Genomic DNA, 24401 nt, shown 5'->3' on the forward strand with positions numbered 1-24401 from the left:
TACTGACTCTTGGTGTATTGCTTTCTCCTGTTCCATGATAATAAAAATCCCACTATTCTGGTGTCAGGCAGCACCCCATCATCGAGTAGGCAACCACCTCTGCAATGGAGTCTTGGGGGCAGTTATACTCTTTTTTTTTTTTCTTTTCTTTTTTTCCCCTGCCTCAGAGATAATCAGACCACGAGAAATGAAGTTTGCAGAGGTTACACTGTGTTTATCAACTTCTGCTTTAGGTATGATTCATTTGAGGTGGAAGTGTCTAATGTATTAATCAGTAAATGCATGGCAAATGTATGTACAACTGAGTATAGAATGACTTTAATGTATAGAAGTAAACATTTCAATGTACTTGTTAATGTTCAGACAACAGGTTACCCAAAAGTTCGGTTTAAACACAGCACTGGATTGGTTTAGGTTAAAGGTAAAACAAGTTTATTAACAAAAGAAGATAGGATTTTAAGTGAATTCAAGTATGAGATAAAAGTTAGAAATGGTTACAAGCAAATGAAAGTGAAAACATGCATCCACAAGTCAAACTTAATCTAGCAAGTTTGGGTTCAAGCTTTCTTTAAGTTGGCCTTTCTCACCCACAGTCTTCCAGCAAGATGGTGACTTATCCTTTCCTTGGTCAGGATTTTTCCCAGAGGTCTAAAGATGCTGGTCCCTTTGTCGTCTTAAGTGAAAGAGAGAACATGGGGTTCTCTTCCTCCTTTCTTTTATAGTCCAGTGAGCCTCTGAAATGGTTTCTTCTGGGGGTTACCCTTCAAAGTAGTTTATTCAAGGCTCAAGCAGTAAAGAAGGTGACATGGAGTCTGCTGGTGAAGGAGGCTCCATCTCTCTCTCTCCGCCTGTGTTTGCTGAAATGCAAATTTGTTTTGTCTCCTGCTATATTCTCCTCCTGCTGACTTGTGGACCCTGTTTACTACTTTCAGGTAAATTGAAGTAAACGCACATTCCTTTGTTTAGGATAGACATGTTTAACAACTTTTGCCTAGGCAGGGCTGTGTGGTTTTGAACATGTGGTAACATCATCACACGGGGATTTCATACCTTTAAATATAATGTTGCTACATACATTTTGCCATGAAGTTATTGGCCATCGAGTTGTTAGTTTTCAAATGATAATTCACAAGGCATATTGTACAAAGATCATTACAATAGTATATTGGGTGATTAGTATCACGGGGATACCCCTCCTTTCCAAGTAGGTGGAGAGTTTTGTGTTCCTGGCTCACCTACACTTTCTTGCTTCTTCAGTATAGTGCCACTGTTGAGCTCTATGCTACTATCTGCCCAACCCAGTTTTTCCTCATGTCATTCCTCCCCCATGCAGTTATGTGTGTCCAGCATCTGTTGGTTCCTAGCATTTAGTGAGATGGTGGGAGCTAGCAGCTCACTGAAAGAGGGCCAATTGGAAGAGAGGGTGTAGTTCCCATCATGGGAAGGCAGGCTCCATTGTTCCTTAACCTCTCAGGTCCTCAGAAGGGTAAGGGCCACAGTTTAAAAGTAGCATCAACTTCAGCTTGCTTTAGTTTTTTGGCTTCCCAAATTTAAACAGGTAGAACTTGATTTTCAGAGATGCTAAGAAGCTGCATGTCCTGCTGACTTCAGCTGGAGTCAGAGACTCAGCACCTCTGAAAGTCAGATCCTGAAAAGCACCCCAAATTGGACACTACTTTGGACACTTTGCACCAAAGGTCTCACAGCAAGTCAGAAGCAAAACCCAATTACTCGTGACAGGTTCGGTCACAGAGACCCCCTTGGGACTGTCACTTGACGTGCTGGAATTACCTCTGAGCCTGTTTTCCCTGCCGGCTTGGGACTCCAGAACCCTGCCTTGTTGAGCCAGACACGCTAGTCTCCTGCAACACCAACCCAGGTCTGGTTCACGCCCCCAAAGCTGCAGACTTTAACCAAAAACTGCTCAGCAAGTCACCTGTCTCCAGCACCCAGACACCCAGCTCCCAATGGGATCCAAACACCAAATAAATCCATTTTACTCTGTATAAAGCGTATACATGGTAAACTCATAAATTGTTCACCCTCTATAACACTGATAGAGAGAGATGCACAGCTGTTTGCTCCCCCAGGTATTAATCACTTACTCTGGGTTAATTAATAAACAAAAGTGATTTTATTAAGTATAAAAAGTAGGATTTACGTGGTTTCAAGTAATAACAGACAGAACAAAGTTAGTTACCAAGCAAAATAAAACAAAACACGCAAGTCTAAGCCTAATGCATTTAAGATACTGAATACAGGTAAATCTCACCCTCAGAGATGTTCCAATAAGCTTCTTTCATAGACTAGACTCCTTCTTCGTCTGGGCCCAATCCTTTCCCCTGGTACAGTTCTTGTTAGTTCCAGCTCAGGTGGTAACTAGGGGTTTTATCATGACTGCCAACCCCCTTTGTTCTGTTCCACCCCCTTTTATAGCTTTGGCACAAGGCAGGAATCTTTTGTGTCGCTGGGTCCCCACCCTTCCCTCTAAATGGAAAAGCACCAGATTTAAGATGGATGGACTAGATGATCATAATAGTCCCTTCTGACCTTAAAGTCTATGATTCCAGTACCAGGTGACATGATCACATGTCACTGCAAGACCTCATTCTCCATTCTTTCAGGGCTGGCCTGCACATACCCAGGAAGGTTTGCAAGTAAACAAAGCCATTCGCAACCAATTGTCCTAGTTAATCAAGATTCCAAGCCACAGTTAATGGCCCACACTTTACATAGTTACAATAGAACTTCAGAGTAATACTTCATATTTCTAGCTTCAGATACAAGAATGATACATTCATACAAATAGGATGAACACATAGGATTATAAGCTTTGTAATGATATCTTACAAGAGACCATTTGCATAAATCATGTTCCACTTACATTATATTTATGCTCATAAGCATATTTCCATAAACATACGGAGTGCAATGTCACAACCCAGTCTTCCGTCTTCCTGCTCTAACCACTAGAACATATTCCCTCCCTGATGCAAGGAGATAAGGAGGGCAAAGGGACAAGAGAAGTACAAGTCATTAAAGTGTTTGATTTTGACTTACTATAGGGAGATATCCTTTTTAACGCTTTTTGGGTTAGTAAAAAAAAGAAAAACCTGTTTTGCATCCTTCACAATTTGGCTCAGGCTCTGGGTCATTCTGTGCTTTACTGGACATGTGGTTTGCTTTTGTTTTCACTGAGTACAGTGAGACATACGTTACAGTGTGTGCTCTACTGATGCAGTAGCTCAAATGACTTCTTTGTTTTTGCTGTGGAATCAGAGGGCCCTTATTGGCCTGTTAGGTGCCTATTATTGCTAAGCTGTCTGATAGCCATCAATGAAATTTAAATTGCGGAGTTAGCTGACCCAGCTCACTGTTATGAGCAAATAAATAAGGTAAGAGGCCACTCTAGCCGGTCACACTGGATTATTATTATTTTTTTTTAAACAAGTTTTTTGCAATTAATCCCCATTTTGAAATTTGGGTTCAGGAAGTAGAAATCTGAAATTTTGGGGGGTCCAAGTCTAAATAATTAAATTATACACCAGCAAAGTCTTGTGGTGTATGTGCTTAAATGTTTTGCTGACCTGGCGCCAAAGCTCCTAAATATGTGTGGTTTTCTGCTGGAATAAATAAGGCATTTAGAGGTAGTCCAGGCAAATAAGGCAAGATTCTGTTCCTCTTGAAGTCAATGGCAAAACTTCCATTGAGTTCAGTGGTGTTGGATCAGGACTTGATCTCAGGCTCCAGCAGTGGGACAGTACAGGAAATGTTACTGAAGAACACCTAGAAAGTTGTTATATAACTAACGATAATCACCCTCAATTTCACAAGAGAGCCCATGCTGAGCAAAGCTGATGCAGGGAATAAAACATTGATGGTGGAAGCTATGCTCATAATTTGTTTATAATTTGAGAGAGTTAGCTAAAACGTGACCTGCCAGATTAGCCTATGGTAGACTGAACTAAAAGATCTTTACTTGACACTTGCATCAATCATCCTTTTGTGTAGAAATTTGAGGTACCTCTCTACTAAGTGAATGAAAAAGCTTTGTGACAAGTCTCTTAAAGAAACTGAAAAAAGCTCTACAGATGTAAGCTTCTCTGAAGAAATTTGCTATAAAGAAATAAAACATCTCGCAATGCAGGTTTTGAGCAGAATAATTTCTATAGCTGAACTGGAGTCAAGCGACAAGAGTTCATAAGTTTGTCAGCATCTAATTAAAACCTTTCTGCACTTATCCAGTCCCTGAATTGCAAAGAGGAGAATAAAGAGCTATAAGGAAATCCGATCTCTTTCAGGGAACTTAGACTGGTACTAAAGGTCCTCTGTGGATGAGTGCTTGAGTGGATTGTCTTTTCTCACAGAGGATCACTTATTTTCCTGAAGGATTATGAGCTTGTAGTGGGTCTAGAGTGGACTTTGCCCTCTATGGCCAGACCTGGCTAGTCTGAGATTTTTGGAACATGATCTCAAAGCAGCTCTAATGGTCTAAACCAGGAGTTGCCAAACTTACTGACCCTCCAGGTTACATATGACAATCTTCAGAAGTTCAAGAGCCAGGGAGCACCTGCTGGGGCTCGGGGCTTCATCCCTGTGCGGGGGGGGGCTCGGAGCTTCATCCCCATGGGGGTCGCCTGCTCAGGCTTGGGGCTTCAGCAGGAGTGAGGCTGAAGCCCCAAGCCCTGGCAGGCTCACTCTGTAGGGCTGAAACCCCAAGACCCCCTCCCAGCAGAGGAGACGTGTGTTTGTGTGTGTGTGTGGGAGGGACACATGGGGTCACAGATCCCACCAGATTTTTACCAGAGTTTGCTGGCTCCGCTTGGTCACATGGTGCTGCCGGGCTACCTCCCTGCCTAGCAGCTGCTAGAGCCTGCAAGCTTGGAGCTGTGGCCATGGGGAGAGGCAGCGGCAAACAGCTGGGAGCTGCAGGGAGAGCCACTGCTTTTGCTGCTGCCTCTCCCCGCTGAACTAAAACAGAGGCCCTTCACCGCAGCTCCCAGCTGTTTACTGCTGCCTTTCCACAGGGAGGGGCCACTGAAGGTAAGGGATGTGTGTAAACCTTTACATTGTACCCCCCCCCCCCCTTCTCAGCAGGCACCAGTCATCACTGGCAGAATCCCCGAGCTACCCCTCCTCAGTCTGGTAAGCAGAGAATGGTGGGGTGGAGAAGTGGCGAGCTGCACTTTAACTGTAAAAGAGCCGCGGGTTGGCCACCCTGGTCTAAACAAAGGTGTAACGGCTGGGCATTGCTTGAAATGAATGCAGGGACTATCTTGTGCTTTGCAAGGCCCCAGGTAAGAGCTTATGCGAAGGGGCATCAGATGCATGAGTTCTTCTCCTTTCTTCTCCCATGGGGGAATTAGGTTGAGTTGTTGAGATTATAGGAATATACTGAAGTTGTTGGTCAATAGGGTCCAAAAAGTACAGGGCCCAAATGGTTACTTGAACAGAATGTAAGGCTTGCCCTGAGTCAGTAGGATCCAGGTACAGTACAACTGTCTATTAACTGGAAGCACAGAATAAAAATGATCAAAATATAAGCAGAGCCTTATTAACTATGGGGCAGAGAGGGCAGTGAGGCACCGAACTCTCCTACTGTAAACCTACAGGACTTGGGCACCTACCTCCCATTTGTGCTTTTGTACATCTGCCTGTTCTAATATTTTCCAACTATATAATAAGATGTAAAATCACATTTGCAAAATCCCAGTCTCTAAAAACAGAAATTTTCGGCTAATTCACTCTAAAATACAATAATTGTGTGAATTTCCCTATGCCCACAGAAATTGCAATTTCAGGTAGGGCTGTTTAAATATTTTCCAAACAGAAACCCCTGATTTTACTAACAGTTTTGTGACTAAAGTCTAAGTACTTCAGGTCATGAGTTCTATTATTCCTGTAAGAGGTCTTAAAAATATGGAAATAGCCAAAGACAGGTGTTTTTGTTTTTTTTTTTTTAAAGGTATTGATAAATTTAGGGGGAGAGTGTCTCCTTTAGCTGTTGGGAAAAGGCACTGATGGCTTACAATTACATGCTCTTTCCCTTCTCAGTGAAGTTTGTGATTGTGCCTTCACCAGGGAGAAGTGAAATCCTTGGGCGTCTTTCTGAGCCCATACTTTGCAAGGCCTAGACACCCTTCAGGAATGTGACTTTCTGGTGGACACTTACGCCTTCGGAGAAGTAGCGTGTGTAACTTGAATGGAATTTTTCTAGCAATTCTGCTACACAAAGAGCTCACGCTCAGGACAAACATTCTCATCATTTAATCATTTCTGGCCTGTAAAAAAATCAACATCTCTCTAGATATCTTACTCAAGCAAGACCACTGCGGTTCTATGAAACACATGGAAATGAAGAAGTTCAACATGGGGATCTACTCTCTGTAACAGACAGTTCGGGTCTTTTTCTTCAAAACTGAAAGCTCACTTCATTTTCCAATGCATTAGAGGGGTTTTTTAAACAAGGCTTTAGAGCAGGGTAAACTCTGAACAATGAAATGGAAGATACTCAAATCTGAATGTGTTAAAATTTCACTGAAAGGTATAATTGTGCCATTGCTGTAGAAAAATTGCAAAATTAGTACATTTTGACCTTGAAAATAGATAATTTCTGTAGAATGGAATCTGAGCCAAAAAGTGTGAAATATTGCCAAAGAAATGGGTTAGACTTTGAAATAAAACCAAAGAAAATTAATATGTTTGATGTACAAAGCCCACGTATCTCAATTGAAAAAGATAAGTTTTGCAGATAAGAAAATTGCCCAGGGGAAAAAATTGCAAAAACTTTAAATACAAGTATTTTATTTGCAGAGCCCAGTCCAGGCATGTGACGGTGACATTGCAGAGTGAAGGTGACAGCATTCTGCACTTTTGGGTAGGAATACCCCATGTCACCCAAAGGGTGTGTGTGTGTGTCCCACATTTGCTCATCCTCCAGTCCACTTGCATCCCACTGCTTGTAGAGTTTATGCTGCTCTGTGCATTTCTTGGCCAGTTATCTGCAGAGCCCTGCCGTGCACTTCATGTTCCTGCTGCTGCTCCCACTCTCCTACAGGAAGAAGTAACCCATGCCCTATCTGTTCCGGTCTCTTTCTCTCTCACCCTTTTATTCTTCTCCAACCCCCTCCTCAGATGCAGGCTAAATCCAATTAGTGGCAATGCCCATACCTGAGTGAGAGAGAACATACATGAGCTATGGGCTGTGGAAAGTGACTGCTAGGGTAACTAAGCTTCCCCTGTTTAGTATTAGTTCAGGGAGGTAGGGAAAGCAGTGGAAGACATTTGAGGATAATGGAGAGAGAGGAAGATGGGAACATGGGGGGAGGGGGAAGGTGGGATTTGGGCAGTTATAGAGGAGTTTTGGTGAGTAAAAGGGAATATGGGCAGCCAGCAAGGGGCATTTAGGGTATAGTGGAAGCATATAGGGGAAAGAGGCTATTTAAGGGGATGTTTAGGAGGAAAAGCTATCCTTCGTTGTCCCTCATTTTAGGGATCAGTGTCCCACGTGGTTTTGTTTGTGGGGGGAGGGGCTGTATCCCACATTGTGATTTTGGGAGGTTTGAATGGATGCTTCCACCAGCAAGTTGTAGCAGCAAAGAACTTAAAAATCTAGTGCTCTCTTCCAAATATATTGTATAAACACACACACATTCTTATTACATCACACCCTTATAGCACGCGCCTGGCCTTACAGAGCCTTATAACTTAGAGACACAGTTATACTCTCAATGCCTGGAGACATTTTCTCTTTACACCACTAGTCAAGGAGTAATTAGTGAGGGCGGGTCATGCTGGCCTTCAACAAAAGCATGCAGCTAAACTACATCTCAGCTGCAGGGCATCATCCTATAAGCTATACAATGAAAATTGTTCAGAGTTCTAATGTTCAATGCTTTTAAAATGCAAACCCCATGTTCAGGAGTTCCAAAGAAGCTCTTGTGGTTATACACAGGGCTAATGCAGAAGCTTGTCTTTTATCATAGCCTTCTATTGGAAGTGAGTCTTGCCCTTAGTGCCTAGCGCAGTGGCCAGATGGAAGGAGGGGCCCAGGTCACAGTTACTGATGATATCCCAACTTCCTCTCTCTCCACCCCTCCCTACAAGATTCGAGATATTGATTTTTGGCTTTCATTTTTGCAAGAGTGAAGCACAGCCCTGTGGAGATGGAAGAAGGGGAGGTAGATCTTCTTAGCTTAATGTCACCATATACAGTGACAAATCTGACCTATAGTGAGGATGTCTTTGACAAACTGCTAAAGTGGAGTGACTACAGTGTCAGGAATAACAGAGACCTGATTCTGCAGGCTTTCCACACAGCCAATGACTGGAGAAAACACAGGAGACAAGAGCGTCAACAGCCTGAATCCACCTTGAGGGAAAGTTTGGATTAATATCTATCCACACACAAGCACCCAAATGCTCTGCCAATGGCAATATGACAGGGGGAATGGCTGCTTGGCCAACATAGGGCTGTGTGATAGAATACTCACTTTATATTTTCAATTACAAATGTTGCTTGCCTATTTCAGATACTTTAAATCTTCTGTTAAGGAGATTGCTGCTTTACAGAACGGTACACAGGAAGTTCCTGAGCCTTTTGAAAAGCAGTGTTGTCTGGAGGAATGACTGCAGGGCTGGGGACAATGAGGTCCTGAGTTCTAAAGTCTCCTCTAACGCTGGGTGACCTTAGGCAAGTAACTTCACCTTTTTGTCTCAGCCTCCTCAGCAGTAAAAGAGGGATAAGAATTCATATTTTCAAGGGTGTTGTGAGAATTAATTGAAGGTCTTTACAGAGCTTTGAACATGTGAACAATTATAAAAATGCTGATTATTGCCAAAAGACCCTGCCGTCGTGCCCCAGCTGATGGCTCAGCCGTCCAGACATTTTCTTGAAATTGCCTTATAAAAATATTTAAGGCCCCCATTGCCATACTATCTGAGGGTATATCTACACTATGAAATGAGGTCAATTTTATAGAAGTTGATTTTTAGAAATTGATTTTATACAGTCGATTGCATATGTCCACACTAAGTGCATTAAGTCGGCGGAGTGCGTCCTCACTACCGTGGCTAGCATCGACTTACAGAGCAGTGCACTGTGGGTAGCTATCCCACAGTTCTCGCAGTCTCCGCTGCCCATTGGAATTCTGGGTTAAGCTCCCAATGCCTGATGGGGCAAAAACATTGTTGTGGGTGGTTTTGGTTACATGTCGTCAGTTGCCCCTCCCTCCGTGAAAGCAACGGCAGACAATCGTATTGTGCCTTTTTTCCTGGGTTACCCCTGCAGGCGCCATACCACGGCAAGCATGGAGCCCGCTCAGCTCACCATCACCGCTGCTGTTGTGGGCAAGTCTACTGTGGGGGCTGCTGTGATCCAAGTAGCCAGTGCAATCATTGACGTTCTGTTATCAAGGGTAGTGACTCTGGGAAATGTGCGGGCCTTTTTTAGATTTTAGGTGCATCATATTCCTGTCCTTTTTTGCTAGAAGTCTTGCAGCCGTACATTCCAGTCCGGTCGGCGCTGTAACACCCCATAGCACTTCTGTGGTTGACACATGTAACAGCTCCAGGGCTGTTTTGCCTTGGCTGAGGTACCTTGCCCTACCCAGACCTCCAAGCATTCGACACAGAAGCACCTGCAGCAGCTGGCATTGCTACACAGCAGCATCTCCTTGCCTTCGCAGCAGACGGTGCAGTAGGACTGCTAACCGTTGTCATCCACTGCTTCCACTGCAACTCTGCTCTCCTGCTCCCCAGCGATGAGCTCGGGGGATCCGTTCATGAAGCCTGGACAGTAGTAAGGAGCAGTTCAACTATAGGCTGAGCAAGTGCAGCATGGTGGTAGAATGCGCCTTTGGACGTTTAAAATCTCGCTGGCGCTGTTGGTCAGACCTCAGCGCAACCAATGTTCCCATTGTTATTGCTGCTTGCTGTGTGCTCCATAATATCTGTGAGGGTAAGGGGGAGATGTTTATGGCGGGGTGGGAGGTTGAGGCAAATCGCCTGGTGTCTGATTTTGAGCAGCCAGACACCAGGATGATTAGAAGAACACAGCTAGGCACACTGCGCATCAGAGAGTCTTTGAAAACCAGTTTCATGACTGGCCAGGCTTCACTGTGACACTTGTATGTGTTTCTCCTTGATGCAAACCTGCCCCCTTTGTTGATTTTAATTCCCTGTAAGCCAACCACCCTCCCCCCCCCCTTTGAAATAAAGTAACTATTGTTTTGAAACCATGCAGACTTTCTTTATTAATTAAAAAAAAAAAGAGAGAGATAACGGACAAGGTAGCCCGGGTGGGGTGGGGGAGGAGGGAAGGACAAGACCACATTGCTTATTGTAGCCACACTAAAAATCAAACTGTTTGAATGACAGCCTTCTGTTGCTTGGGCCATCCTCTGGAGTGCAGTGGCTGGGTGCCCGGAGCCTCCCCCTGGCCCCCGTGTTCTTGGCCGTCTGGGTGAGGAGGCTATGGAACATGGGTAGGTGGTTATACACTGGATGCAGCGGGGATCTGTGCTCTTGTTGGCTTTCCTGCAGCTCCAACAGATGCTTCATCATGTCAATTTGCTCCCCCAACAGACACTTCATCATGTCTGTTTGCTCCCCAATTAGCCTCAGCATCACGTCCTGCCTCCGCTCTTCGCACTCACTTAATTCTTTCCTGGCCTCTGCCACTGAATGCCTCCATACATTAAGCTGTGCCCTATCCATGCAGGAGGACTGCATGAGCTTGGAAATCATGTCATCGCAAGTGTGTTTTTTTTGCCTTCTAATCTGCGATAAGGGGGAGTGTAGAAACATTCTACGCTCGACGATTCTGGGGGGACTGCATGGTCACCTGTGCGGCTGAGTTCGCCACGCTGACCAAACAGGAAATGAAATTCAAAAGTTCCTGGGGCTTTTCCTGTGTACCTGGCTAGTGCATCGGAGTTCAAAGTGCTGTCCAGAGCGGTCACAATGGAGCACTCTGGGATAGCTCCCAGAGGCCAATACTGTCGATTTGCGTCTGCACTACCCCAAATTCGATCCAGCAAAGTTGATTTTAGCGCTACTCCCCTCACCGGGGAGGAGTACAGAAGTCAATTTTAAGAGCCTTTTAGGTCAGCGGAACGGGGTTGGTTGTGTGGATGCAGTCATTTTTAAATCGACCTAACGCGGCTAAATTTGACCTAACCCCATAGTGTAGACCAGGCCTGAGGCTCCATTTACATAACTCCAATAATACAATAATATTCCTCAAACATAACCTCTCTCCTCCCTACACTCTAGGTAAGCCCTCCATCCCCACTCTACTGGGTACTGGAAAATCACATTGTACACTGGAAAACCTCTCTCTAGAGTCTAAATGCGGGAGACTTTCTTTCCCTCAGACATAGTGAATTATAGAATGTTTCTAGAAAAATGTTTTGATGTTTTGTCCTAAAAATGTGTTAGTACTTTTTTTGCCAGTGAAAATGAGGGACCGATAGCACTTCTGAGCCAGATATGCTGGGAGGAATTCTCAACTGCACAAGCCTTATAAGGGCTCTTCCCCATGAATATCCCTGTACAGGTGGGCCTCCTTGAGACACAGAGTGTGCAAACTTGGCTTGCACCTCTTCCTCCCATCCCTTGCCGGAGCCCCTGTTGCAGGGAGTGTTCCATAGGGGCTGGGAGTATGTCAGGGCAGGGCCAGGCCGGGGCTATGTGGGGAGATAGCTGAGGTATTCCTGTGCCTGGACCACTGGTTCTCAACCCGTGGCCCAGTCAGCACAGAGCTGCAGCCCATGTGACAGCCTCAGGGCCATACAGGTAGTATATCTATTGTGTGGATGTGGCCCACCTAGAGAGGTGCATATGTGGCCCCCAATGGTAAATAGGTTGAGAACCACTGCCCTGGGCTATTCCCAGGCTGCTATGAGGCCCATAGCGGTCCTGTCACCCAGCATGCAAGTGAGGGAAGTCCTAGATGCATCTTGTACTGGCAATACTGCAGTAGCAATGTTTCCCATCACATGAGAGATAAGAGTTTGATTCCCAGTGTTTTGCTACTCAAGTCATTAAGGGCTGAAAAATCATTTGGAAGAAGCATGCTTGGTCCGTGGTGATGACTCACATCACACATACTGAATAATGAATAGTGTTGATCTACCTTTTGGACCAGGAGGATTGTGTCTATGACCAAATGGTGAGGGGTGGAAGAACACAGGTGTGTATGTTGGAAGGGCACCTCAGATGTTTTACAGGGCCACGGAGCATGCAGAGATACACAAGGTGTATACAAACATTTCAGTTGGGGGTGTGGGGGAGCGATCTCTGTAGCTGAGTAAAACACATTGAGCCAGAAGATGGCAGTATAACCAAAGAAATGAGAGTGCTACTGTAACAAACTTTATTGCATTCCATATTTCATTAACCTCTAAACTCTGCATTTTCATTGTCAAACTGACAGACTTACTGCTCAATGTTCGAAACCATTATATAAAAGAAATAACTGACATAATGTCACTTTCTAAGCTAGCTTCTGTAAATTCATCATCATCACTCCCATAACGTCATTGGTTGTTGGGGCACCATCACTGATAACCAATCAACCAATTGTCTCCACCCCTGACGATTGTGTGTCTCTACCAAGTCCATTCCTGTCCACTCTCTTATTTTGTCAATCCATCTCTTCTTCTTACTCAGGCTAAATTTATCTGTGGTGTAACTCTGAAGTGAATGGATGAACTTGGCCCATCTGCTTGTAAGATAACTAACACAAAATAAAGCAACATCATATTTGTATAATAAATGCAAAAGCAATATTTATGGAACTATAAAATGTTAAACTTTCACACCTTGTAAAAGCCAAGAAATCGTAAGTTAAGGAAGGAAATTGAAACATCTTTTTCTGTTTTTAATGTGTTCCTTTCCCACCTTCTTAACTCTGCCCCTAGTGTGAATCTATGATTTATTATTTTTAAACATCATGTATATTAGATCTGAGTAAATAATTTTGCTAGGAATAACTTATTCAACAAACTCTTCTCTTTCTACTTGTGGAATATGTCAGTGATATATCTGTATATCAGCAATTTCTCTATCTATAATAATTTCCCTGCTATTGTTACTCTACTGATTGCAAACAGTTCACTGCTAGTATTTGTTACTTTATGCTGAGAATCTGAAGTGTTGGTTAGTTGTGATTGGTCACATCACTCATGGTATTTAAAATTTTCCCCATGCCTGGTTGATCATAATGTAGGAACAGGATTTTATAATGTCCCATAAGAATTAATGTATGGTTTGATTTCATCCTGTCAGCCACCCTTTTTGAATAGCAGAAAGGAATAACAGACCAGAACAATCCTTCTGACTGATTATGGTCACCCTTTTGTTTTAGGATAAGTTATAATGTCTACTATGGTTTCCTATATGTATTACAAATTAGGCACTCTAGTTAAATATACATTTCTTTGTTTTAAGGTTTTAGTAAGTAAGAGACAGGATCTTGTATTGTATCTATGTTAAGGAGATTAGAGGAATGTTGAGGGCCTGAAGCCCCAGTGTGAATTGTTTTAGTTATAAGATTTAGCAAGGCTTGATTTACAATGTATTCTGCTGAATATACAATACTGCTGTCTGTATACCTTTGAAGGTTTCTGTAAGAGATTGTTTGTGTGAATGAGGAATGCATGCATCAGGAAAAGATAAGGTGTGAAAGCCATCACAAATGTCCAGATGGTCAAGAAAAATTGAGAGACTTGGAAAGACCAGGAGACAATCAGAAAACATCCATTGTATCCAATGCTAAACATGTTAGCAGCATTGACGACCTCAGAGGTGAGGCAGGCACCCCCGAAGGTGAGACAACAAATAGAAGATAACGATGGGAAGCCTGACAATAACCATCAAATGATAACACCACTTCAGGACTAATGATTACAGGATGACATTGCAAAATGCATGAACTCAAATGGGAATTTACAACTATAAAGCTGGGGTGTTTTGCCATGGAACGCTGGGTTCAGTCCTGCAAAGCCTCGGAGCATCGGATCACGACCGACAAGAGCCCAGCTCCGCACTCGTGCTCAATCTAACTGGCCATTAGATTGACTCGAGCTGCAACACACTGGTAACTATAAACATCAACTGGCAGGACTGTGTGTGTGTGTGTGTGTGTAACTAAAAAGCATATGCTAACTGTTGTATTTTTAATAAATGCTGCGTATTTGCCTTCTCCTATAAAAGATCCCGTGTGCTTTGTATAGCATAACAATATCTTTTACAGAGAACATGTCTAGTATGAATATTTGCACACGAAATTTCCAGCTCCCTTTTTGTGATTTTTCACACAGTGAGCTTGAATCTTTTATTCATGAACATCTGTGAGAGTGAATTTGGCTACTCCCAATGTCAGTGGAAAACAAACACAAGTGGGGAGACCATGACAGGAATGGATTCACTTTAAAATATGAATGTATATTTATTGAAATTCTTTTGTGGTATTCATGCAGACCTAATTTATATGAAGCTGTATGTTTACATAGTGCTCTGCAAATATAGATTGTCATGTTCCATGTCCAGATGAGTTTAAAATCAAAGGACTTGATCATGTAACCTTTTGCACATGAGAAATTGCATAGGAACTTGTTTGCATATGCAAATACAGCTCTCATGACTGAATGGTAGAACCAAAATTTTCATTGGCTATGTTTTTATATACCTGAGTTTAGATACCACAGAATTTTTACAACAGTTATTGATCTGAGTTTACTGCCAAACAATCAGCATATAATGTATCAATTTGAATAGCCAAGCACCTACTTTGCTAAGACACAAGAAATTTTAAAAGCTTTCTATACCCGTTGTTACTATAGGAGTGTACCATTCCTAATGCTAAGCAGTTGGCCACAGGGTGTCGTTGTGATTTAAGACATCAGAACTGGCTGCTAAACCTTTAGCACTCTTCACTTATACAAAAAAATGACCCCCTGACATTACCTAAGGAGATAATACAGCTAAATGACAAGTTCATTGAAGTTTTGCTATAATAATCGTTGAGGAAACTCTTTCATTCTAAGCCTCCATTTTCAGGCACTTTATATTTTTTTTGCAAAGTATTATACTTGGGGTTGGAATCTGTCATGTTTGTTTTCAGCCCAAAGTTGCTGGCTCTCCAGATATGTGCATATGTAAGCATACTTAAATGTGGCAAGACTTAAATAAAAAATGTAGTGTAGAATGGCTCTGGACTCCTCCCGCAGCCTACCCGGCTGCCCCTCTAATCCTTCCAGCTTTTGCATATCTGAATGTGCAACTGCATGCAAATTAAATAACTTCAAGACAAATGTTGTGCATCTGGGGGCTGTGCTGACCAGCATGTCCTTTGCCACATGGAGCACGGAACATTTGAAATTGCAGGTCTTGTTTGGACCAACAATACCATTCAATTCCTACTATACTTTCCCAATTGTCCGAAAAGCTCCGGCTCAGGAGAGCTGTGGCAGAAGCTGTTGCATTGGGTGGTTCAGGAATTTCATAATGCACTGCTGCAGCAACAATTCTGGGGCCAGTTGTGTATGAACATGGCCCAAGCACTCGCTGAAAAAATGATTTGCCATGTCAATGCACTACAACATTGCAAGGTCACATGTTATAACCAGTACTTATGTTCCTTTTTTCTCTATGAAATGGTGTATTGTCCTAGAGTAGCAGGCCCTATGCTAGCATCCTTAGTAGACTGTACTTGGATTAGTTTAAGACCCCACTTAAGTTATAAGTGACGGCATCTGACACTTACCTACTAGCCATGTGCAATACTATATTTTCATTACTGTTTTCATTTTCAGTCACTTGTAACCTTTTTAGATTTATGAAGTGCTGTGGTAGATGGTGTCCAACTAGTTCAATATGAATCATAGAATATCAGGGTTGGAAGGGACCTCAGGAGGTCATCTAGCTCAACCCCCTGCTCAAAGCAGGACCAATCCCCAACTAAATCATCCCAGCCAGGGCTTTGTCAAGCCTGACCTTAAAAACCTCTAAGGATGAATATTCCACCACCTCCCTAGGTAACCCATTCCAGTGCTTCACCACCCTCCTAGTGAAAAAGTTTTTCCTAATATCCAATGAAGTTTACTTTCTTTGTGAGGATTTTAGAATCTGCATATTTCTCAAAGTTATGTGGAGGAATCCTGCTACTGGGAGATTTGTCATTGATTTCAATAGGGCTAAGATTTCACCCATAATTTTTTTTTATCCTGAAGCTGGCTGCATGTGATGGTCTTAACTCCTCTTGTATGGTTGATAATGAAATGCTACTAAAGGTGCTGTTTACTCATTAGGCCGATAAAGAGCAAATTTGTGTGCAACCTTGGAGCAGAAAGGGAAATGGGGTATTGCCATGAATAGATGAAATGGATATTTATTCATGTATGATTGAGGTAGGTAGGGACATGAATCAGACAAAAATGATATTTCAAGAAAAAATTGTTTTGTCTTATTAATCAACAGCCGCTCCTGAAAGGAAATAACTACATAGGTCTGGCCTGGAAGGTGATGCACTGATAAGTGCTCAATGCAGTTGGGAAACTGAAAAAGCCCATAGGCTATAGTAGAGGACACAGACACTCTGAGGCATGTGATTGGCTTGAATTGACAGACACATTCAGCCTGTGAGAAAAGAAATGCATTTTTGGGCCATGCTTTAGGTAATGTCCATATTCTTAACTGAAACCTAGTGCCAGCCTAGTCATGCTTTTCATGGTATTTGTCTAAAAACACTTAATTTGATACCTCTTTACTCTGGGATTTCCCCCCCTCTCTTTTTGTAAAATTACCTTAAATGTAAGAATATTTTATTGACCCTCTGAACTGGTCTCTGACTATGAGATGGGGCAGATATGAAGAGGTGTTGGACAGTGAAAGTAAATTCTGATTTTGGGAGAAGTAGACACCAGAGTGGGTAATGGCTTGAGTGAAAAAGCTAGAGGTTGTGATATTCTTCCCCAAACAAAGCTGCAGAAATGCTGCTAGGTCTATTACGGAAAGGGTAGAACTAATTGACCTGAAAGTTAACAGGCAGGATTGCAACCAAGATTGACATTAAAGCTGACTTTTTTTTTTAGTTATCTGGATGCAAAAAAAGATAAATAAAAGCTGCATGTACCTGTATCATGGTGGCATGAATTCGACTGCTCAAATGATTTTGTTCAAATGTTTTTAAAAAAATGTACATTTGGCACAAGACTAAGTGTGAGCAATGTCAATGTTAGTTTTTTGTGTATGAAAAAAACCTAACCATGCATGTCCAGTCAAAATGACTTTTATATTAGATTAAGAAAAAACAAAAATAAGGAAGAATAGCAATAAAGTTTCTGTGAGAGATCTAAGTGTGTTTCTCCCCTGTAACAGACTACAACTCGAACTAGGTGGCTGCTTTATCTGCAGCCATGCAGAGCTCTCAGAAACTTCTGAAAGGGAATGTAATTTCGAGCTCCACACATCCCCAGAAGGAGGCATTCTGAGGTAATTATGAGGGAGTGAAAATACAGGTTTGGAATAGACTGTGTTGTTGATCTCTTTACTTGTGCCCTGCCCTGTGCCTGTCTTGGTGGTAAGGAAGAAGGATATCGTAATTAGGTTAGCCATATCATTATAATTGTCCTAATTATACTGCCTACGCACTGATGTGTTAACAACGAACAGGAAAGTCAGAAACCTGCTCAGCTAACCAGACATGAATTAAGACATGAACTGTGCCCCTCCCATGGAATACCCATGGAAGAATGGCAACTGACCCAGGAAACTCTGTGAGGTTCACCTTCTGCTATTTCCTCCAACTGTTGACTCAGGAAGGAAGGGCTTGGGAGCATATGGGAGAGGCAGGGGCTGTTTCCTCCTAACCTCAGGGCTCCTAGGATCCACAGGGAATTGAAGCCTGGGCCTACTCAGTAGGACCCTGCACGTGTCTTCTGTAGTACAGCACCTGAGAAGTTTTGCTGTCACTGGCCAGACTCTTCATGCAAACCCCATATTTGGGTGAAGTGCAGGGAAGTACATGTATGAAGCCTAAGTTTATGATGCTTCTAGCAGACTTACTTTAATTTTAGATACTCCTTGTGGCAACAGGAGCAGCAAAGCTCTTCACCTGAAGCCCTTCCCTCCCATATAGCTCATGGAGAGCCTTCACTGCCCACTACCATTGGAACAAACCTCTGAACTGTTAATATAGGCAGGGTGGGTTGGGGGCTGGGAAGGAGAGGAGATTGATAGATTTTTAAGGTCAGATGGACCTACTATAATCATCTAGTCTGACATATTGTATAACTCAGGCCATAAAATTTCAGCCAGTGATTCCTGTCTGATGCCCATGTTGTTGGGTTGAGCTGGAGCATGTCTTTAAAGGAAAAACATCTAGTCTTGATTTCATTGTAGATGTCTAGTGGGAGGGAAGTATGGGGAGGAGACTGAGGAAAAGGTCAAGGTCACAATGTGAAAGGAAGGTATGGAAGGGAGAGAATACATAAAGGTCATCTTGGAGAACAAATAGACTCAATTTTCAAGGACTAAAAATAGAAACGATATTTGGTTTTACCCCAGCAGCTAGAAACCTCAGCTGGGATCAGGGCCCCATTTTGGTAGTTGCTACACAAACACACAGTGAGGTACAGTCCCTGCCTGGAAGAAACTGTGTCTAAATAAATAAAATAAAAATCAACCCCAAACAGATCAGTAAATAGGGGTGAATGGATAAAAGTTAAACAAAAATAATGAAAGCTAAGCAGCATTGTTTGAAGAAAAAAGTCGTGTGTGGAGGGGAAGGCAGGGGGAGAATTGTGTTGATATCTCTTGTCTGTCTATTTGTGGCCTGGTCCTGCAAACACTTATGCATGTGAGTGTTTTTACTCATGTTAATTGTGCGATTGATTTGAATTAGACTAGTCATCCGAGGAAAGGTATTATGTCTGTAAATATTTGAAAGATTGAGGCTTTAGACTGTAAGTTCCTTGGACCTATAAAATGGCGGTGAAGTGTCTAGTACAATTTTGGGTGCTCTCTAACTAGGATTAATAATAAGCCATCAATTACTACAGGAGAGGAGGCTATGTCAGATCTGTTCCTCACCACTTGCCCCCAGCACTACACCCCCAAACCACACACAGCTTCATCCTCACATATTGTTACTATGGCAGACTCAAAGGCAGGGAGAGAATGATGTGGTGGCAATACATTTAGTTAGAAAAGCACATATCTTCATTACATTTTTCCTTGAAACAATAGAGACACCCATTTATATCCATACTGCACTGATCCAGGAGCAAGGAAACCCAATTTGTTTCTACAATCGTTAATCTCCTGCAATGGATACAATGTTGCATTCTTACAATGGAGCAATTGTCTCATGGAGGACACTGCAGCATTCATGGTAGACATTAGAGCTGGTTGAAAATTTTCTGAAGGAAAATGCTGATTTGATAAAATCAAAATGTTTTATGGGAACATTTTTTCTTGAAATTTTCAACAAAATTGATATCAAAATGTATTGTTTCAGCAACCAAGCACTTTGACATTTTTGACTATTGTTTTGATTTATTATATAATTAATTATATGGTAAAATAATAAGTGTTTCAACCTTATAGAGACAAAATCTTTAGATGAGGTTGTTCTGATATTTCCAACCAAAATTTTTCAGAAAGTTTATTCTGTGGGCGATTTCAACTTTTCATTATGGTTCGGGATGAGAAGTGGAAATCTCCCACAGAATAAGATTTTTATTTTGGTTCAGGTTGAAAGGAAACATTCAAATGATGGAATTTCCAAGTTTCAACCATCTCTCTGATAGGAGGTAGCATTCCATGCTATAACTAATGGGGACACGTCTAATATGCTCTGCTTCACCCAGTGTAGCAATGGGAACTCAGATATTCTGTCCAGCAATAGATTTTATGTGGAATACTATATTGACACAGACAGGGCACATAATGTGGCTAATGTGAGACAGGAGGGAGGTTACTACTGATGGTTATGTTGGGAGGAAGGCAGTGCAGTGTAGGGGTTAGGGAACAGGGCTGGAAGCCAGTATTCAAGTGTTTATTCCTAGTTCTCATGCTTGAAATAAGGAGGCATAGATACCCATGCTTCTTACCAACTGCTGATTAAATGTGTGATCTTAAGCAAATCGCTTTGACATTGGTTTAATCATCATACACTAAAGCGGGGCTAATAATTCATATTTCATAGGCGTGTTGAGAGGCTTTGAGCATCTCAGATGAAAGGCATGACAGAAATCCAAAAAATGATTTAGCTCCGTTCTATTGTGCAGTCACATAAGCATTCCTGCACACAGTCATAATTGGAGCTCATCACTTACGTGATACATTTTGCTTTACAAACACACACATGGTACATTTTTATTATGCAGCTCATCTTTCAAGCATGTTTGTGGGGGATACTCTGACAGACTTGTCAGGTTTGCCAGTAAATATATGGCACAATAGGGAGTAACAACATATCCAGAGACAGTAGTGTGAGTCAGACTGCCCCATCCACTGAGATCCATGTGTACATACATGAGGATGCTTATGTTCTGAATCCAGTGATGCCATGCTGCCCATCTGAATGCTGCTCTACACATAGGAGACTCTTGCACCTCTGAAAGAAGTTCAAAAGATGGGTGTGGTATGTTGCTATAGCAAATGACTGGTTAAAACCTGCTCACCTTTCTCATGCAAAATTCCCATTTGAAATTGGTGGCTAATACCCCAAGAATCAGAAGGTGAATTAGAAAATTAGTATCTGCTTTAGTGAGAAGCTTAATTCAAATATTTGTCAGGACATCTGGAGTTGTCGCTGAGATCTACAGATCAGGTTAGGCCAATTTTCATACTAACCACACAAACACTTAAAAAGCTATAAAGTTACATGTATTATATCACCAGAACATTCCCATTGGCTGAATATACCTGGAGGTCAGGGACTGTTACCAAGCATTTTGAGAGCTGTTGAACCCTTTTGTGGATGTTGCACAGATGTAAGTATATTTGTCCAATAACTGCTGCTTTTATTTCTAAAAACTTTTGGAATTATCAATGTTTCATTGTTGCACAACTTGTTGCATGCTCGGAAAACCAAGACACATCAGTCAGCTGTTTGCTTACAGTATTGGAGGAGGAGGAGGAGGAGAAGGAAATATTTCTGCTACAGTAGCCTACTACTTCCCAGTTGCACAGTTTTAACATATGCAAGAAGTCGGACTCTGATTCCAAGGAAGTGATGGCTGATGAGTAGAGCTAGTCAAAAATGTTATGATGGAATAGTTTTTCCATCAGAAAATGTTGATTCAGTTGAAACTAGGTAGGAACATGCTCTGCTCCCTGGGTCCCCAGGCTGCCTACCTCCCTGAGATGCCAGGCTTCTGGTTCCTCGGCTCCCTGGGTTCCACAGTGCCCCAGCCAGCCATCTCCCCAGACTTGCCCAACTGGTGGGCAGGCAGGCTGGCCAGCTCGCTGGACTATCTAACTCACTGGCTGGCTGGCTGGCTCTTCATGTTGCCTGCTGGGTGGGTGGGCTGGAGAGCCAGCCCCAACTTTTTTGGAAAATTCTATTTTGGTTCTTCTGAAATGGAATTTTTCAAAGATGTCTGTTCCTCAAAAAATCTTTTACTTCTGACTTTTTGTTCCTATTCAGAGTGAAACGTTTTTTGGAAATGCAAATTTTCTGTGCAATGGAAATGCCAGTTCCTGCACAGCTCTATTGATGAGTCATGTGAAGTTATAGAGAATTAACAGCTTGCATAACAGCACCTGGCCGACAACTACTTGTAGCATATGTGTGAATGTGCAATAGCCTGTAGATATCCTCTTGAATCCTGCATCACAGTATGTGCGTGTATGAGCTATTTCTATGTATGTGAAGTTTTGCATGATCTCTATTACAGAGTGAGAGACTGTAGGGTACCAATGTGCATACGCTGTGTAGAAAACCCTATAGTTAATTTGCACACTCCTCTTCCACCTAGGAGAGGCAGCTGTGCTAGAGGTGATCCTGGGGGATGGCACCTCTGAAATCTAGAGTTCCATAGGAGTGCCACTGACAGAGGCTGTTTGCAAGAGTCACCAAATCAGTACATCTCTTCGCCAGTCTGGCCTCATCCCATCTGGGCCTGGCACACCCAGTTTCAGGCTTCTGGGCCCTGTGGATGGTTTGTACTACTGTGCTTCAGTTCCAAGCAGACTTATTGCATCTCCGGGCCTACCTGGCTCATTGGCCACCTTATACCACACTGCTGAGTTAAGCCATAGAACCCTGGGCTTAAAATCCTTTGCTAAGAAGATGCTGGATGCTAAGGGTTCCCATTTCCTTCAATAGCTATTAAAGAGTATATGGAATTCCTGGATTTTAAGAAATAACATACAGAAAGGGTGGCAGTTCTAGATGCCTCAAACATTGTGTGAATCAAGGAGTTTGAGGAGATCTTGAATTCCAGGAACTGCAAACAAAAGAAATTATGGGCACTCTACCACAATGTGAGTTCTTTCCATGGGGAAGTGGTGAAAGTCCCACTGTCTGAAACTAGATTGAATGAAATAGTACAGAATGGAGTGTAGAGACCAGTCCTCTATGGGCTGAGCTAATATGTCTTTTCCATCTTTAACTGTCATGAATCTGAGTCTGAAGTCTTTGGGCAGATCTGTAGAAGCTGTACTGAATGCCCCTGATTCAACCTATCCTACCTGCCTCAGACACATTCAGTCCAAGTGTCTTCAGATATCTACCTAGGATCTTGTTTTAACTCCTGCCACTTATACATACTTTGTGTGTCCACTCTCATGGTCCTGTTGTATTCATGTTGGGATTGATCACTCAGTATGTGAGTTGGACCTGGAAACCAGACTGCTGTTGCAATGAATTTAACAGTGCTTGCATCCTGTGTCTCACTGTCATGGCCTTTATGTTCCTATAGGCATAGGCTTTCTCACCTCATGCTTCAATGCAGCCTTCCAAGTCTGCTGAGACAAGAATAGTCCACTGGTACTTATTTGCTCTGCACAAGCAAGGGCATGCCCAGGGGTCCTGGTATTGGTCTTTACCAGCCCACACTGTATTTTTGTCCACAGCTTTTTTCAAAGGAAGTACATTTTCAGTACTGAAGAAACTATGGAAATTTGGTGTCGTTTTTGAATTGTTGTTTACTGCCTTGAAGCACAGGCAGTATCTGGCCCTTTGATTATGATCCACAGCTTGTTACTGTTGGTTAGGTCTCTTTACATAAAGCTATTAACTACGTTCTGACGTGACAATTAGGGCTAGATTCTGTCATCCTTACAAAGATATCCATGGACTACTTGTGGAGTAGGTTACTCCTTAGTGTTAGAAGGGTGGTAGAATTGGACCCTTAATGCAAGAACAATTTGTTTCAAAAAATTGTTTGAAAATTTCATTTCAGAATTTAAATACTTTTAATATTTTTATTATGTTTACATTATTTCATGACATCAGTAGTAGTAATGCATCATGTGCACTCCTACTACTTCTGTTGATGTCATAATATGACATAATAGAATAGCTGAAATACTCTATATTTATTTATATTTAAAATTAAGGGCTGCTGCTACTTAGCTTGAAACATCTTGTCTAGATCAAAGTGTCTCCTGTTTGTGTTGTAAAAAGGAAACAGTCTGATACTTTGTGTCAAATCACTACTTCTGGGTGTAGGGAGGCCTTCAGCATTAACTCTTACAGTTCCTTGCAGCACAATTCCCAGACTTATTTTTATTGGAGCTCCCTTTAGATGGGTTGATGCCTCTCCCCATCTTCACCCTGACCCCCTCATACCATTCCTCGGCATGTTTGCTGCACTATCTCTTTTTTTCCTGTCCAGTTTTCCTCTCTCCTCTCCTTTGTTTTTAATTCTACTTTCCCCCGTCTCATCTTGTTTCTTACCAGTGTATTTTCCCCTCCCTGCATCCTCCTTTTAACTGTTTTTGATGCCCTCTTTCAGGTAGCTCCCTCTCCCCATCCTCCTACTTACTGTAAGGGTGCATGCTACTTATAGTGGATGTCCATTGGTGGCTCTGTGGGGCTGGGTCATCTCCACTCTCATGGCTGAGCTTAATGCTGCACAGTTAAGAATAGTTTGGCTGGTGGGCAGCTGCATGGGCCTGTGGTATTGCACACATGAGCTGCTACAACAGCTGCTTTAGAAGCTACCTTGGGAGCAGGGAGGGAAGGTAGGTGCTTTCAAGGAATCACTCAGTGTTCTACCCACAAGCACAGATTATGAGCAGTTGCTTTCCCTGCCCTCATTGGGTTTTTTCTTTGTCCCACATGCACTCCTGAGCTAGCCTGGGAACCCCCCTTCTATAGAGCCCATTCGCCAGGTTAGGAAATAATGTTATACTGGTAAAGATTCAAAACTCTACATTTTTAA

The sequence above is a fragment of the Emys orbicularis genome, chromosome 4, assembly GCF_028017835.1.
Source record: "Emys orbicularis isolate rEmyOrb1 chromosome 4, rEmyOrb1.hap1, whole genome shotgun sequence".
In the NCBI taxonomy this organism is placed as follows: domain Eukaryota; kingdom Metazoa; phylum Chordata; order Testudines; family Emydidae; genus Emys; species Emys orbicularis.